Below are 14,591 nucleotides of genomic sequence, written 5' to 3' on the forward strand. Positions count from 1 at the left end.
AGAGGGGGGCACAAAGTAACAGCACAGGGGATCAGAGATGGGTGGGGGGCACAACGGAACAGCACAGGGGACCAGAGGGCGGTGGGGGGCACAACAGAACATCACAGGGGACCACATGAGGGTGGGGGGTACAACGGAGCGTCACAGGGGACCATAGGGTGGTGAGGGGCACGACGGAACAGTGTATGGACCAGAGGGGGTGGGGGAAAAACAGAACATCATGGGGGACCAGACGGGGGAGGGGGGCACAACAGAACATCACGGGGGACCAGATGGGGGTGGGGGCACAACTGAACATCATCGAGGACCAGAGGGGTGTGAGGGGCACAACAGAACAACATGTAGGACCAGAGGGAGGCTGGGGGCACAACAGAGCATCGAGGGGGATCAGAGATGGGTGGGGGCACAATGGAACATCACAGGGGACCAGAGGGGGATGGGGGCACAACGGAGCATCACAGGGGACCAGTTTACAACAGAGCATTACGGGGACTAGAGGGGGTGGGGGCACAACGGAAAATCACAGGGGATTAGAGGGGGTGGGGGGCACAAAGGAACAGCATGGGGGACCAGAGATGGGTGGGGGGCACAATCGAACATCACGGGGGATCGGATGGGGGTTGGGGGGCACAACAGAACATCAAGGGGGACCAGAGGGTGTGGGGGCACAACGGAAAATCACGGGGGACTAGAGGGGGATGGGGGGCACAACGGAACATTATGGGGGACCAAATGGGAGTGGGGGCACAACGGAAAATCACGAGGGACCAGAGGGGGGAGGGGTGCACAACGGAACATCACAGGGGACCGGGGGTGGAGGACGCAACAGAACATCACAGGGGACCAGACAGGGGGTGTGAGGGGGCACAAAAGAGGATCACCGGGGACTAAAGGGGGGTGGGGGCACAACAGAACATTGTGGGGGTCCATAGGGGGGTGGGGGCACAACAGATCAATACGGGGGACTGGAGGGGGCAGGGGGGCACAATGGAACATCACAGGGGACCAGAGGGGGCTGGGGGGCAGAACGGAAAAAATCACAGGGGACCAGAGGGGGTATGGGGGTACCACAGAACATCATGGGGGACCGGAGTGGGCCACAATGGAACATCATGGGGGACCAGAGAGGGGAGGGGTGTACAACAGAACATCACAATTTACCAGGATGGGGATGGGGGGTACAACGGAATATCACGGGGGACCAGAGAGGGGTGGGGGAACAACTGAACATCACGGGGGACCAGAGGAGGGAGGGGGGCACAACAGAACATCGCGGGGGACCAGAGGGGGCAGGGGGGCACATCAGAATATCACGGGGGACCAGAGGGGGTGGGGGAACAACTGAACATCACGGGGGACCAGAGGAGGGAGGGGGGCACAACAGAAATTACGGGGGACCAGAGGGTGGGCACAAAGGAACAGCACGGGGGACCAGAGATGGATGGGGGGCACAACGGAACATCACAGGGGACCAGAGGGGCTGTGGGGGGCACAACAGAACATCACAAGGGACCAGAGATGGGTGGGGGGTACAACAGAGCATCACAGGGGATCATAAGGGCCTGGGGGGCACGACAGAACATCACAGGGACCAGAGGGGTTTGGGGGCACAACTGAACAGTACAGGGGACCAAAGGGGGGGGCACAAAGGAACAGCATGGGGGACCAGAGATGGGTGGGGGGTACAACAGAGCAGCACGGGGGAACATAGGGGCGTGGGAGGCATGACAGAACATCACAGGGACCAGAGGGGTGTGGGGGCACAACAGAACATCACAGGGGACAACAGGAGGGTGGGGGTACAACGGAGCCTCACAGGGGACCATAGGGGTTTGGGGGACACGACGGAACAGCATGTGGACCAGAGGGGTTGGGGGCAAAACAGAACATCACGGGGGACCAGAGGGAGAAGGGGGGCACAACGGAACATCACAGGGGACCAGATAGGGGTGGGGGCACAACGGAACATCATGGCAGACCAGAGGGGTGTGAGGGGCACAAGAGAACAACACGGGGGACCAGAGGGGGGTTGGGGGAACAACAGAACATCACAGGGGATCAGAGATTGGTGGGGGCACAATGGAACATCACAGGGGACCAGAGGGGGACGGGGGCACAACGGAGCATCACGGGGGACCAGTTTACAACAGAGCGTTATGGGGGACTATAGGGGGTGTGGGCACAACAGAAAATCACGGGGGACTAGAGATGGGTGGGGGGCACAACAGAACATCACGGGGGACCAGGTGGGGGTTGGGGGGCATAACAGAACATCAAGGGGGACCAAATGGGAGTGGGGGCACGGGGGACCAGAGGGGGGAGGGGGCACAACAGAACAGCACAAGGGACTTAGGGTGGGGGACGCAACAGAACATCACAGGGGACCAGATAGGGGGTCTGAGGGGGTACAATGGAGGATCACGGGGGACTAAAGGGGGGTGGGGGAACAACAGAACATTGCAGGGGTCCATAGGGGGTTGGGGGCACAACAGATCAATACGGGGGACCAGAGGGGGCATGGGGCACAATGGAACATCACAGGGGACCAGAGGGGGCTGGGGGGGACGCAGAATGGAAAAAAATACAGGGGACCAGAGGGGGCATGGGGGTACCACAGAATATCATGGGGGACCAGAGGGGGCCACAATGGAACATCATGAGGGGGGTACAACAGAACATCACAGCGTTCCAGGGTGGGGAAGGGGGCACAACGGAATATCACGGGGGACCAGAGGGGGGTGGGGGAACAACTGAACATCACGGTGGACCAGAGGAGGGAGGGGGGCACAACAGAACATCACGGGGGACCAGAGGAGGTAGGGGGGCACAACAGAACATTACGGGGACCTGAGGGGGGTAGGGGGCACAACAGAACATCACAAGGGACCAGAGGGGTGTGGGGGGCACAAGAGAACATCACAGGGGACCAGAGATGGGTGGGAGGCACAACGGAACATCACAGGGGACCAGAGGAGGGTGGGGGTACAACAGAGCATCACAGGCGACCATAGGGGCATGGGGGGCACGACAGAACATCATGGGGACCAGAGTAGGTAGGGGCAAAACAGAACATCACGGGGGACAGAGAGGGGAGGGGGGCACAATGGAACATCACGGGCGACCAGATGGGCTGGGGCGCGCAACAGAACTTCATGGAGGACCAGAGGGGTGTGGGGGGCACAACAGAACCACAAAGGTGACCAGAGAGGGTTTGGAGGCACAACGGAACATCACAGGGGATCAGAGATGGGTGGGGTGCACAACGGAACATCATAGGGGACCAGAGAGGGGAGGGGGGCGCAATAGAGTATCACAGAGACCAGAGGGGGCTGGGGGCACAACAGAACATCACAGCGGACCTAAGTGGGGAGGGGGATGCAACGGAACATCACGGGGGATGAGAGGAGAGTGGGAGCACAACTGAACATCACGGGGGACCAGAGGAGGGAGGGGGGCACAACAGAATATCATGGGGAGCAGAGGCGGGAGGGGGGCACAAAGGAACAGCACAGGGGACCAGAGATGGGTGGGGGCAGAACAGAACAACACGGGGGACCAGATTGGGGTGAGGGGCACAGCAGAACATCACAGGGGACCAGAGATGGGTGGGAGGCACAACGGAACATCACAGAGCACCAGAGGAGGGTGGCGGGTACAACAGAGCATCACAGGGGACTATAGGCGGTAGGGGGGGCAAAAACGGAACATCACGGCAGGCCAGAGATGGGATGGGGTGCACAATGGAACATCACAGGGGACCAGAGGAGGGGTGGGTGCACATCGGAACATCACAGGTGACCAGAGGGGGGTCACAAAGGAACAGTGTGGGGGGCAAAACGGAACATCACTGCAGACCAGAGATGGGTGGGGTTCACAACGGAACATCACGGGGGACCAGAGGAGGGTTGGGGGGCACAGCGAAGCATAACGGGGGGCCAGAGATGGGTGGGGGCACAACAGAACAACACGGGGGACCAGAGATAGGTGGGGGCACAACAGAACATCACAGGGGACCAGAAGGGGTTGGGGGGCACAACAGAACATCACAGGGGACCAGAGATGGGTGTGAGGGCACAGCAGAACATCACAGGGGACCAGAGGGGGTGAGGGGCACAGCAGAACATCACAGGGGACCAGAAATTGGTGGCAGGCACAACGGAACATCACAGAGCACCAGAGGAGGGTGGGGGGCACAATAGAACATCATGGGGGACCAGAGGGGAATGGGGGGGGGCAAAACGGAACATTACGGCAGACCAGAGATGGGATGGGGTGCACAACAGAACATCACAAGGGACCAGAAGAGGGGTGGGGGGCATAACGGAACATCACAGGGGACCAGAGGGTGGGCACAAAGGAACAGCTGGGGGGCACAACAGAACATCAAGGTGGACCAGAGGAGGGTGGGGGGCAAAACGGAACATCACGGCAGACCAGAGATGGGTGGGGTGCACAACGGAACATCACATGGGACCAGAGGAGGGGTGGGGTGCACAACGGGGCATCACGGGGGACCAGAGGTGGGGTGAGGGGGCACAACAGAACATCACAGGGGACCAGAGATGGGAGGGGGCACAACAGAACAACACGGGGGACCAGAGATGGGTGGGGGCACAACGGAACATCACAGGGGGACCAGAGGAGGGTGGGGGCAAAACGGAACATCACGGCAGACCAGAGAGGGGTGGGGTGCACAACGGAACATCACGGGGGACCAGAGGAGGGGTGGGGGGCACAACGGAGCATCACGGGGGACCAGAGGAGGGGTGGGGGGCACAAGGGAGCATCACGAGGGACCAGAGATGGGTGGGGGGCACAACAGAACAACATGGGGGACAAGAGATGGGAGGGGGCAAAACGGAACATCACGGCAGACCAGAGAGGGGTGGGGTGCACAACGGAACATCACAAGAGACCAGAGGAGGGGTGGGCGGCACAACGGAGCATCACGGGGGACCAGAGGAGGGGTGGGGGGCACAAGGGAGCATCACGAGGGACCAGAGATTGGTGGGGGGCACAACAGAACAACATGGGGGACCAGAGATGGGTGGGGGCACAACAGAACATCACGGGAGACCATAAATGGTTGGGGGGCACAACAGAACATCACATGGGACCAGAGATGGGTGTGAGGGCACAGCGGAATATCACAGGGGACCAGAGGGGGGGTGGGGTGGCACAACAGACCATCACAGGAGACTAGATGGGGGAGGGGGGCACAACAGAACATTATGGGGGAACAGAGGGGGGCACAAAAGAACAACACAGGGGACCAGAGATGGGTGAGGGGCACAACGAAACATCAGGGGGGACCATAGATGGGTGGGGGGGCACAACAGAACATCACAGGGGCCTGAGGGGGTTGGGGGGCACAACTGAACATTACGGACGCCAAAGGGGGGGCACAAAGGAACAGCACGGGGGAGCAGAGATGAGTGGAGGCACAATGGAACATCACGGGGACCAGAGAGTGGTGGGGGGCTCAACGGAGCATCACAGCGCACCATAGGGGGAGGGGGCCCAACAGAACTTCACGGGGGAGCAGAGGGGGGGCACAAAGGTACAGCACGGGAGACCAGAGATGAGTGGGGGTCACAACGGAACAACACAGGGGACCAGAGGGGTGTGGGGGGCGTGAACATCACAGGGGACCTGAGATGGGTGGGAGGCACAACGGAACATCATGGGGGACCACAGGAGGGTGCGGGGTACAACGGAGCATCACAGGGGGCCATAGGGTGGTGAGGGGCACGACGGAACAGCATGTGGACCAGAGGGGGTGGGGGCAAAACAGAACATCAAGGGGGACCAGAGGGGGGAGAGGGGCACAACTGAACATCACAGGGGACCAGATGGGGGTGGGGGCACAATGGAACATAATGGAGGACCAGAGGGGTGTGGGGGGCACAACAGAAAAAAACGGGGGACCAGAGTGAGGTTGGGGGCACAACAGAACATCACAGGGGATCAGAGATGGGTGGGGGCACAACAGAACATCACAGGGGACCAAAGGGGGATGGGGGCACAACGGAGCATCACGGGGGACCAGAGATGGGTGGGGGCAAAACGGAACATCACGGGGGACCAGAGGGGGCTTGGGGCGTACAACTGAACATCAGGGGGGACCAGAGGGGGTGGGGGCACAACAGAAAATCACGGGGGACTAGAGGGGGGGTGGGGGGCACAACAGAACATCATGGGGGACCAAATGGGAGTGGGGACACGGGGGACCAGAGGGGCGAGGGGGGCACAACGGACCATCACAGTGGACCGAGGGTGGGGGACGCAACAGAACATCACAGGGGGCCAGACAGGGGGTGTGAGGGGGAACAACGGAGGATCATGGGGGACTAAAGGGGGGTAGGGGCACAACAGAACATTGTGGGGGAACAGAGGGGGTGGGGGCACAACGGAGCATCACAGGGGACCAGAGGATGGGTGGGGGGCACAACGGAACATCATGGGGGACCAAATGGGAGTGGGGGCATGGGGGACCAGGGGGGGCAGGGGGGCACAACGGAATATCACAGGGGACCCGGGGTGGGGGATGGAACAGAACATCACAGAGGACCATAGGGGCAGGGGGGCATGACGGAACATCCTGGGGACCAGAGGGGGTGGGGTCAAAACAGAACATCACGGGGGACCAGAAGGGGGAGGCGGGCACAACGGAACATCACAGGGGACCAGATGGGGGTGGGGGGTACAATGGAACATGATGGAGAACCAGAGGGGTGAGGGGGCACAACAGAACAACACAGGGGACCAGAGGGGGGTTGGGGGCACAAGGGAACATCATAGGGGATCAGAGATGGGTGGGGGCACAACAGAACATCGCAGGGACCAGAGGGGGATGGGGGCACAACAGAGCATTACAGGGGACCAGAGGGGGGTGGGAGGGTACAACAGAGTATCACGGGGGACTAGAGGTGGTTGGGGGCACAACAGAACATCAAGGGGGACCAGAGGGGGTGGGGGCACAATGGAAAATCAGGGGGACCAGACGGGGGTGGGGGGCACAACGGAACATCATGGGGGACCAGAGGGGAATGGGGGGCACGGGGGACCAGAGGGTGAGGGGGGCACAACTGAACATCACAGGGGACCGGGGGGCGCAACAGAACCTCACAGGGATCCAGACAGGGCCAGTGGGGGGGCACAACGGAGCATCAGGGGGACCAAAGGGGGTTGGGAGCACAACGGAACATCACAGTGGACCAGTGGGGACTGGGGGGCACACCGGAACATCACAGTGGACCACAGCGTGTATGGGGTACCAACGAACATCATGGGGGACCAGTGAGGGGTGGGGGCCACAACGGAACATCACAGGGGACCAGAGGGGAGAGGGGCACAACAGAACATCACAGGGACCAGAGGGGGGTGGTGGGCACAACGGAACATCACGGGGGACTAGAGGGGGGTCAGGGCACAGCTGAACATCACGGGGACCAGAGGAAGGTGGGGGGCACAACGGAACATCACGGGGGACCAGAGGGGTGAGAGGGGCACAACTGAACATCACGGGGGACCAGAGGGGGAGGGGAGCAGACCGGAGCATCACGGGGGACCAGAGGGGGGAGGGGGGCACAACAAAACCTCACAGGAGACCAGAGGGGGTGGGGGCACAACGGAACATCACAGGGGACCAGAGGAGGGTGGGGGCACAACTGACCTTCACGGGGGACCAGAGGAAGGAGGGGGGCACAACGGAACATCACGGGGGACCAGAGGGGTGAGGGAGGCACAACAGAACATCACGGGGACCAGATTGGGGATTGTAGCATAACGAAGCATCATGGGGGACTAGAGGGGGGAGGGGTGCACATCAAAACATCACGGGGGACCAGAGGGGGGTGGGGGGCACAACGGAACATCATGGAGGACCAGAGGGGAATGGGGGGCACGGGGGACCAGAGGGTGAGGGGGGCACAACGGAACATCACAGGGGACCGGGGGGCGCAACAGAACATCACAGGGATCCAGACAGGGGCAGTGGGGGGGCACAACGGAGCATCAGGGGGACCAAAGGGGGTTGGGAGCACAACGGAACATCACAGTGGACCAGTGGGGACTGGGGGGCACACCGGAACATCACAGTGGACCAGAGCGTGTATGGAGTACCAACGAACATCATGGGGGACCAGTGAGGGGTGGGGGCCACAACGGAACATCACAGGGGACCAGAGGGGAGAGGGGGCACAACAGAACATCACGGGGACCAGAGGGGGGTCAGGGCACAACTGAACATCACGGGGGACCAGAGGAAGGTGGGGGGCACAACGGAACATCACGGGGGACCAGAGGGGTGAGAGGGGCACAACTGAACATCACGGGGGACCAGAGGGGGAGGGGAGCAGACCGGAGCATCACGGGGGACCAGAGGGGGGAGGGGGGCACAACAAAACCTCACAGGAGACCAGAGGGGGTGGGGGCACAACGGAACATCACAGGGGACCAGAGGAGGGTGGGGGCACAACTGACCTTCACGGGGGACCAGAGGAAGGAGGGGGGCACAACGGAACATCACGGGGGACCAGAGGGGTGAGGGAGGCACAACAGAACATCACGGGGACCAGATTGGGGATTGTAGCATAACGAAGCATCATGGGGGACTAGAGGGGGGAGGGGTGCACATCAAAACATCACGGGGGACCAGAGGGGGGTGGGGGGCACAACGGAACATCATGGAGGACCAGAGGGGAATGGGGGGCACGGGGGACCAGAGGGTGAGGGGGGCACAACGGAACATCACAGGGGACCGGGGGGCGCAACAGAACATCACAGGGATCCAGACAGGGGCAGTGGGGGGGCACAACGGAGCATCAGGGGGACCAAAGGGGGTTGGGAGCACAACGGAACATCACAGTGGACCAGTGGGGACTGGGGGGCACACCGGAACATCACAGTGGACCAGAGCGTGTATGGAGTACCAACGAACATCATGGGGGACCAGTGAGGGGTGGGGGCCACAACGGAACATCACAGGGGACCAGAGGGGAGAGGGGGCACAACAGAACATCACGGGGACCAGAGGGGGGTGGTGGGCACAACAGAACATCACGGGGGACTAGAGGGGGGTCAGGGCACAACTGAACATCACGGGGGACCAGAGGAAGGTGGGGGGCACAACGGAACATCACGGGGGACCAGAGGGGTGAGAGGGGCACAACTGAACATCACGGGGGACCAGAGGGGGAGGGGAGCAGACCGGAGCATCACGGGGGACCAGAGGGGGGAGGGGAGCACAACAAAACCTCACAGGAGACCAGAGGGGGTGGGGGCACAACGGAACATCACAGGGGACCAGAGGGGGGTGGGGGCACAACTTACCTTCACGGGGGACCAGTGGAAGGAGGGGGACACAACGGAACATCACGGGGGACCAGAGGGGTGAGGGAGGCACAACAGAACATCACGGGGACCAGATTGGGGATTGTAGCACAACGGAGCATCATGGGGGACTAGAGGGGGGAGGGGTGCACATCAAAACATCACAGGGGACCAGAGGGGGGTGGGGGTCACAATGGAGCATTACGGGGGACCAGAGAGGAGGTGTGGGCACAACAGAAAATCACGGGGGACCAGAGGTGGGTGGGGGGCACAACGGAACATCATGGGGGACCAGAGGGGAATGGGGGGCACGGGGGACCAGAGGGTTGAGGGGGGCACAACAGAACATCACGGGAGACTGGGGGTGGGGGGCGCAACAGAACATCACAGGGATTCAGTCAGGGGGTGTGGGAGGGCACAATGGAACATCACAGGGGACCAAAGGGGGTTGGGGGGCACAACAGAACAATGCAGGGGGCCAGAGGGGGTATGGGGTACCAACAAACATCCTGGGGGACCAGAGAGGGGTGGGGGGCACAACAGAACATCACAGGGGACTAGAGGGGGTCGGGGCACAACTGAACATCATGGGGGACCAGAGGAAGGAGGGGGGCACAACGGAACATCACGGGGGACCAGAGGGGTGAGGGGGGCACAACTGAACATCACGGGGGACCAGAGGGGGAGGGGAGCAGACCGGAGCATCACGGGGGACCAAAGGGGGGATGGGGGCACAACAAAACCTCACTGGAGACCAGTGAGTGGTGGGGGCACACCGGAACATCATGGGGGACCAGAGGGGGGTGGGGGCACAACTGACCTTCACGGGGAACCAGATTGGGGAGGGTAGCACAACGGAGCATCACGGGGGACGAGAGGGGGGAGGGGTGCACATCAAAACTTCACGGGGGACCAGAGGGGGTTGGGGGTCAAAACAGAACATCACGGGGGAGCAGAAGGGGGAGGCGGGCACAACGGAACATCACAGGGGACCAGATGGGGGTGGGGGGTACAACGGAACATCATGGAGAACCAGAGGGGTGAGGGGGCACAACAGAACAACACAGGGGACCAGAGGGGGGTTGGGGGCACAAGGGAACATCATAGGGGATCAGAGATGGGTGGGGGCACAACAGAACATCGCAGGGACCAGAGGGGGATGGGGGCACAACAGAGCATTACAGGGGACCAGAGGGGGTGGGAGGGTACAACAGAGTATCACGGGGGACTAGAGGTGGTTGGGGGCACAACAGAACATCAAGGGGGACCAGAGGGGGTGGGGGCACAATGGAAAATCAGGGGGACCAGACGGGGGTGGGGGGCACAACGGAACATCATGGGGGACCAGAGGGGAATGGGGGGCACGGGGGACCAGAGGGTGAGGGGGGCACAACGGAACATCACAGGGGACCGGGGGGCGCAACAGAACCTCACAGGGATCCAGACAGGGGCAGTGGGGGGGCACAACGGAGCATCAGGGGGACCAAAGGGGGTTGGGAGCACAACGGAACATCACAGTGGACCAGTGGGGACTGGGGGGCACACCGGAACATCACAGTGGACCAGAGCGTGTATGGGGTACCAACGAACATCATGGGGGACCAGTGAGGGGTGGGGGCCACAATGGAACATCACAGGGGACCAGAGGGGAGAGGGGGCACAACGGAACATCACGGGGACCAGAGGGGGGTGGTGGGCACAACAGAACATCACGGGGGACTAGAGGGGGGTCAGGGGACAACTGAACATCACGGGGGACCAGAGGAAGGTGGGGGGCACAACGGAACATCACGGGGGACCAGAGGGGTGAGAGGGGCACAACTGAACATCACGGGGGACCAGAGGGGGAGGGGAGCAGACCGGAGCATCACGGGGGACCAGAGGGGGGAGGGGAGCACAACAAAACCTCACAGGAGACCAGAGGGGGTGGGGGCACAACGGAACATCACAGGGGACCAGAGGGGGGTGGGGGCACAACTGACCTTCACGGGGGACCAGTGGAAGGAGGGGGGCACAACGGAACATCACGGGGGACCAGAGGGGTGAGGGAGGCACAACAGAACATCACGGGGACCAGATTGGGGATTGTAGCACAACGGAGCATCATGGGGGACTAGAGGGGGGAGGGGTGCACATCAAAACATCACGGGGGACCAGAGGGAGGTGGGGGTCACAATGGAGCATTATGGGGGACCAGAGAGGGGGTGTGGGCACAACAGAAAATCACGGGGGACCAGAGGTGGGTGGGGGCACAACGGAACATCATGGGGGACCAGAGGGGAATGGGGGGCACGGGGGACCAGAGGGTTGAGGGGGGCACAACAGAACATCACGGGAGACTGGGGGTGGGGGGTGCAACAGAACATCACAGGGATCCAGTCAGGGGATGTGGGAGGGCACAATGGAACATCACAGGGGACCAAAGGGGGTTGGGGGGCACAACAGAACAATGCAGGGGGCCAGAGGGGGTATGGGGTACCAACAAACATCCTGGGGGACCAGAGAGGGGTGGGGGGCACAACAGAACATCACGGGGGACTAGAGGGGGTCGGGGCACAACTGAACATCATGGGGGACCAGAGGAAGGAGGGGGCACAACGGAACATCACGGGGGACCAGAGGGGTGAGGGGGGCACAACTGAACATCACGGGGGACCAGAGGGGGAGGGGAGCAGACCGGAGCATCACGGGGGACCAAAGGGGGGATGGGGGCACAACAAAACCTCACTGGAGACCAGTGAGTGGTGGGGGCACAACGGAACATCATGGGGGACCAGAAGGGGGTGGGGGCACAACTGACCTTCACGGGGAACCAGATTGGGGAGGGTAGCACAACGGAGCATCACGGGGGACGAGAGGGGGTTGGGGGTCACAACGGAGCATTACGGGGGACCAGAGAGGGGGTGGTGAGCACAACGGAGTATCACAGGGGACCAGAGGGGGTGGGGGGCACAACGGAACTTCACGGGGTCAAGGGAAACAGGCAGCATTACGGTACCGGACAGGAAGCAGACAGGGGCCTTCATTGTTGAAAAGTTGTAGGTAGCCAAGAAATGTCACCAAAAGCAATTTAAGTGAGGATCCAGAGACACACTGCTCAACAGGGGTGATCTTCAGCGTGCGCGCTTTCAGGATGGGATTTAAATGCATTTGTTTTCCAAAAATCATGCCGCGGCATATGCGCCTCACAGAATAATCAGGCTTACCCCAATAATCTGTAGGTGTATCAGGAAGCAAGTTAAGGCAGCTGTGGAGCACCATAAATGTTGTTGTAGATCGTCCGGAGGCAGAAGAAGCAGAGAGATAGTGAGGGGGCCTAATTGTGGGCCTTAGGTAGTGGTAGATCAACAGTGGGGGGCTCTTCTGTCGTATAACATTTTCAGGGCCTATTATTTGACTTAAGTAGGCCTGGGTTATTTTTATTATGTCAGGAAAGATACACAAACACTATAAATGTGAGAATTTACCAAAGGGAGTTTCAGACACACATAGATAGCAATTTTACAGCTTTTAAAATTTATTTTGCTGCTGGATGCAATTGGTAATCCTGCATCAGTAGTTTTGTTAAATAAAAGAAAAAAGGGGGAAAGAAGGGGAAAACATTTGTTGAAAGAACGCAATCAGAAAATGCACAAAGGGTTCATTTAAAAAATACAGTGTTTGTAAGGAGATTAATTATTAATCTTAACTTTTCCTTAAGCATCTGTTTATGACAAGGTACATTTTCAAAACATGACAAAATGGTGTTTAAGAAGAAACACTGTGAAACCACCACCTTAGTGACAAGTGATTAGCATGTAATCTATACATGACAACCAAGACACAAGCACTTAATGAGAAAGCTCTTGGGTAGGTGTAGCCAGGCTGGAGGGTGACCTAACAAGTGGTCGACGTCTAGATATTGATCTAAAAAGAAGTAGGGACCAGAAGGAATTTAGAGGTGCTGGTCGATGAGACGTTTCGGCTGGATGCCTTCATCTTGGGCCTGGGGTAGGTCTCCCTAAAAGGAGAAGCAGGGGGTCTCTATTAGTGACTGGGTTGAAAAGTATAAAAACGTTTTGGTTAAAACAAGACATAATAAATCCATAATTGTGGTACACCACTAAAAAATAAGGGACAAGAGCAACACAGGACTGACCTTGGGGGCTGCAGGACTCCCTTGGTCTGGAATAGCTGTGGCCTGCTGTGATGCCAAATGATTTAGTTTTCTGTTTTCCGGCTGTAGGTGACTGCAGGAATTAGGGAACATATTGCTCTGGGTAAGGATGCTGTTGGTGACGGCTAAAAGACAGCACAGGAATGAGCTAAGACTAGGCAAAAGAGTAACAGGCGCTCACCTTTATGCGTTGTAACTGAGCAGTGAGGCACAGGAAAAAACGTGCGGGGTTCCGGTGAGATGACTGCTCACGAGCACATGGAACCGCAGGTAATGTAGGCTGGATGGGTATTAGTTACCATGATTGCCTAACATGAACCTGTGAGGAGAACGAGATGCATGCGCCTCGTTAGAAAGAGTGGTGGAAATAGAGATTGTATGAACAGGAAAATACAGGAGGAGTATTTACCTTGAAAATGAAGATATAGGTTCACTGCATGCTGGCGAGTGTAATCGCGTTTCGAGGCTGCGACTGGAGCACTCTGTTGAGGCTGGGGAGTAATGGTGCCGAGATGTGCACGGCGGCCCTGACTGCGCATGCGCGCTGAGATTAGTGTTAGGATTGTTGTTCTTGGCGGGTGCGCGTTCGTGGGCCCGCTTGTCTGTAGTGTTGCTGTGTGTGAGTAATTCAGCGAGACACTAATCTAGGGTCATGCTCACAACATTGCTATATGACAATTGTAATATATTGCGATTGTCTTTGAAATGAGCCGCAGACCTTTGTGATCTGTGTGTCGGTCTGATGTAGATAGCTAGTTGCAATTGGGCGCAATATATATAGGGAAAATTAAGCTGTGGCTGTGTGCAAATGTAGGCAAGTGCCAGAGTGCCCTATATTGTAGATGGGAACCCCATGAAGGAGGTGCAGAGCTCACAGGGACTGCATGGGGCGCAACTACTATCAGGTAGTGGTAGCCAGCTCCCGCCTCCAGGTTGCTCTGATTTGGCTTAAAAACCAATTGCAACCAATGGGAGGGGGAGCAGGGCCAAGCCAAGAAGGCACATCAGGTGAAAAGTGAACGGCCATGTTGGAGGGCCCAAACACAAAGAGGCAAAGTTGTAGGTAGCTAGGAAATGTCACAAAAGCAATGAAAATGTCCAG

The 14,591-nt window shown here is 59.3% G+C and overlaps 1 protein-coding gene across 1 annotated transcript in view; it reads right to left on the reverse strand.

The window, feature by feature from the left end:
• Nucleotides 1-14,591, reverse strand: part of ADGRG4 (adhesion G protein-coupled receptor G4) — a 1,571,349-nt gene that overhangs the window by 1,458,318 nt on the left and 98,440 nt on the right. The gene's annotated exons all lie outside the window — the stretch shown is intronic.

The sequence above is a fragment of the Ambystoma mexicanum genome, chromosome 5p (genome assembly GCF_040938575.1).
Source record: "Ambystoma mexicanum isolate Mex_15411 chromosome 5p, UKY_AmexF1_1, whole genome shotgun sequence".
Classification (NCBI taxonomy): Eukaryota; Metazoa; Chordata; class Amphibia; order Caudata; family Ambystomatidae; genus Ambystoma; species Ambystoma mexicanum.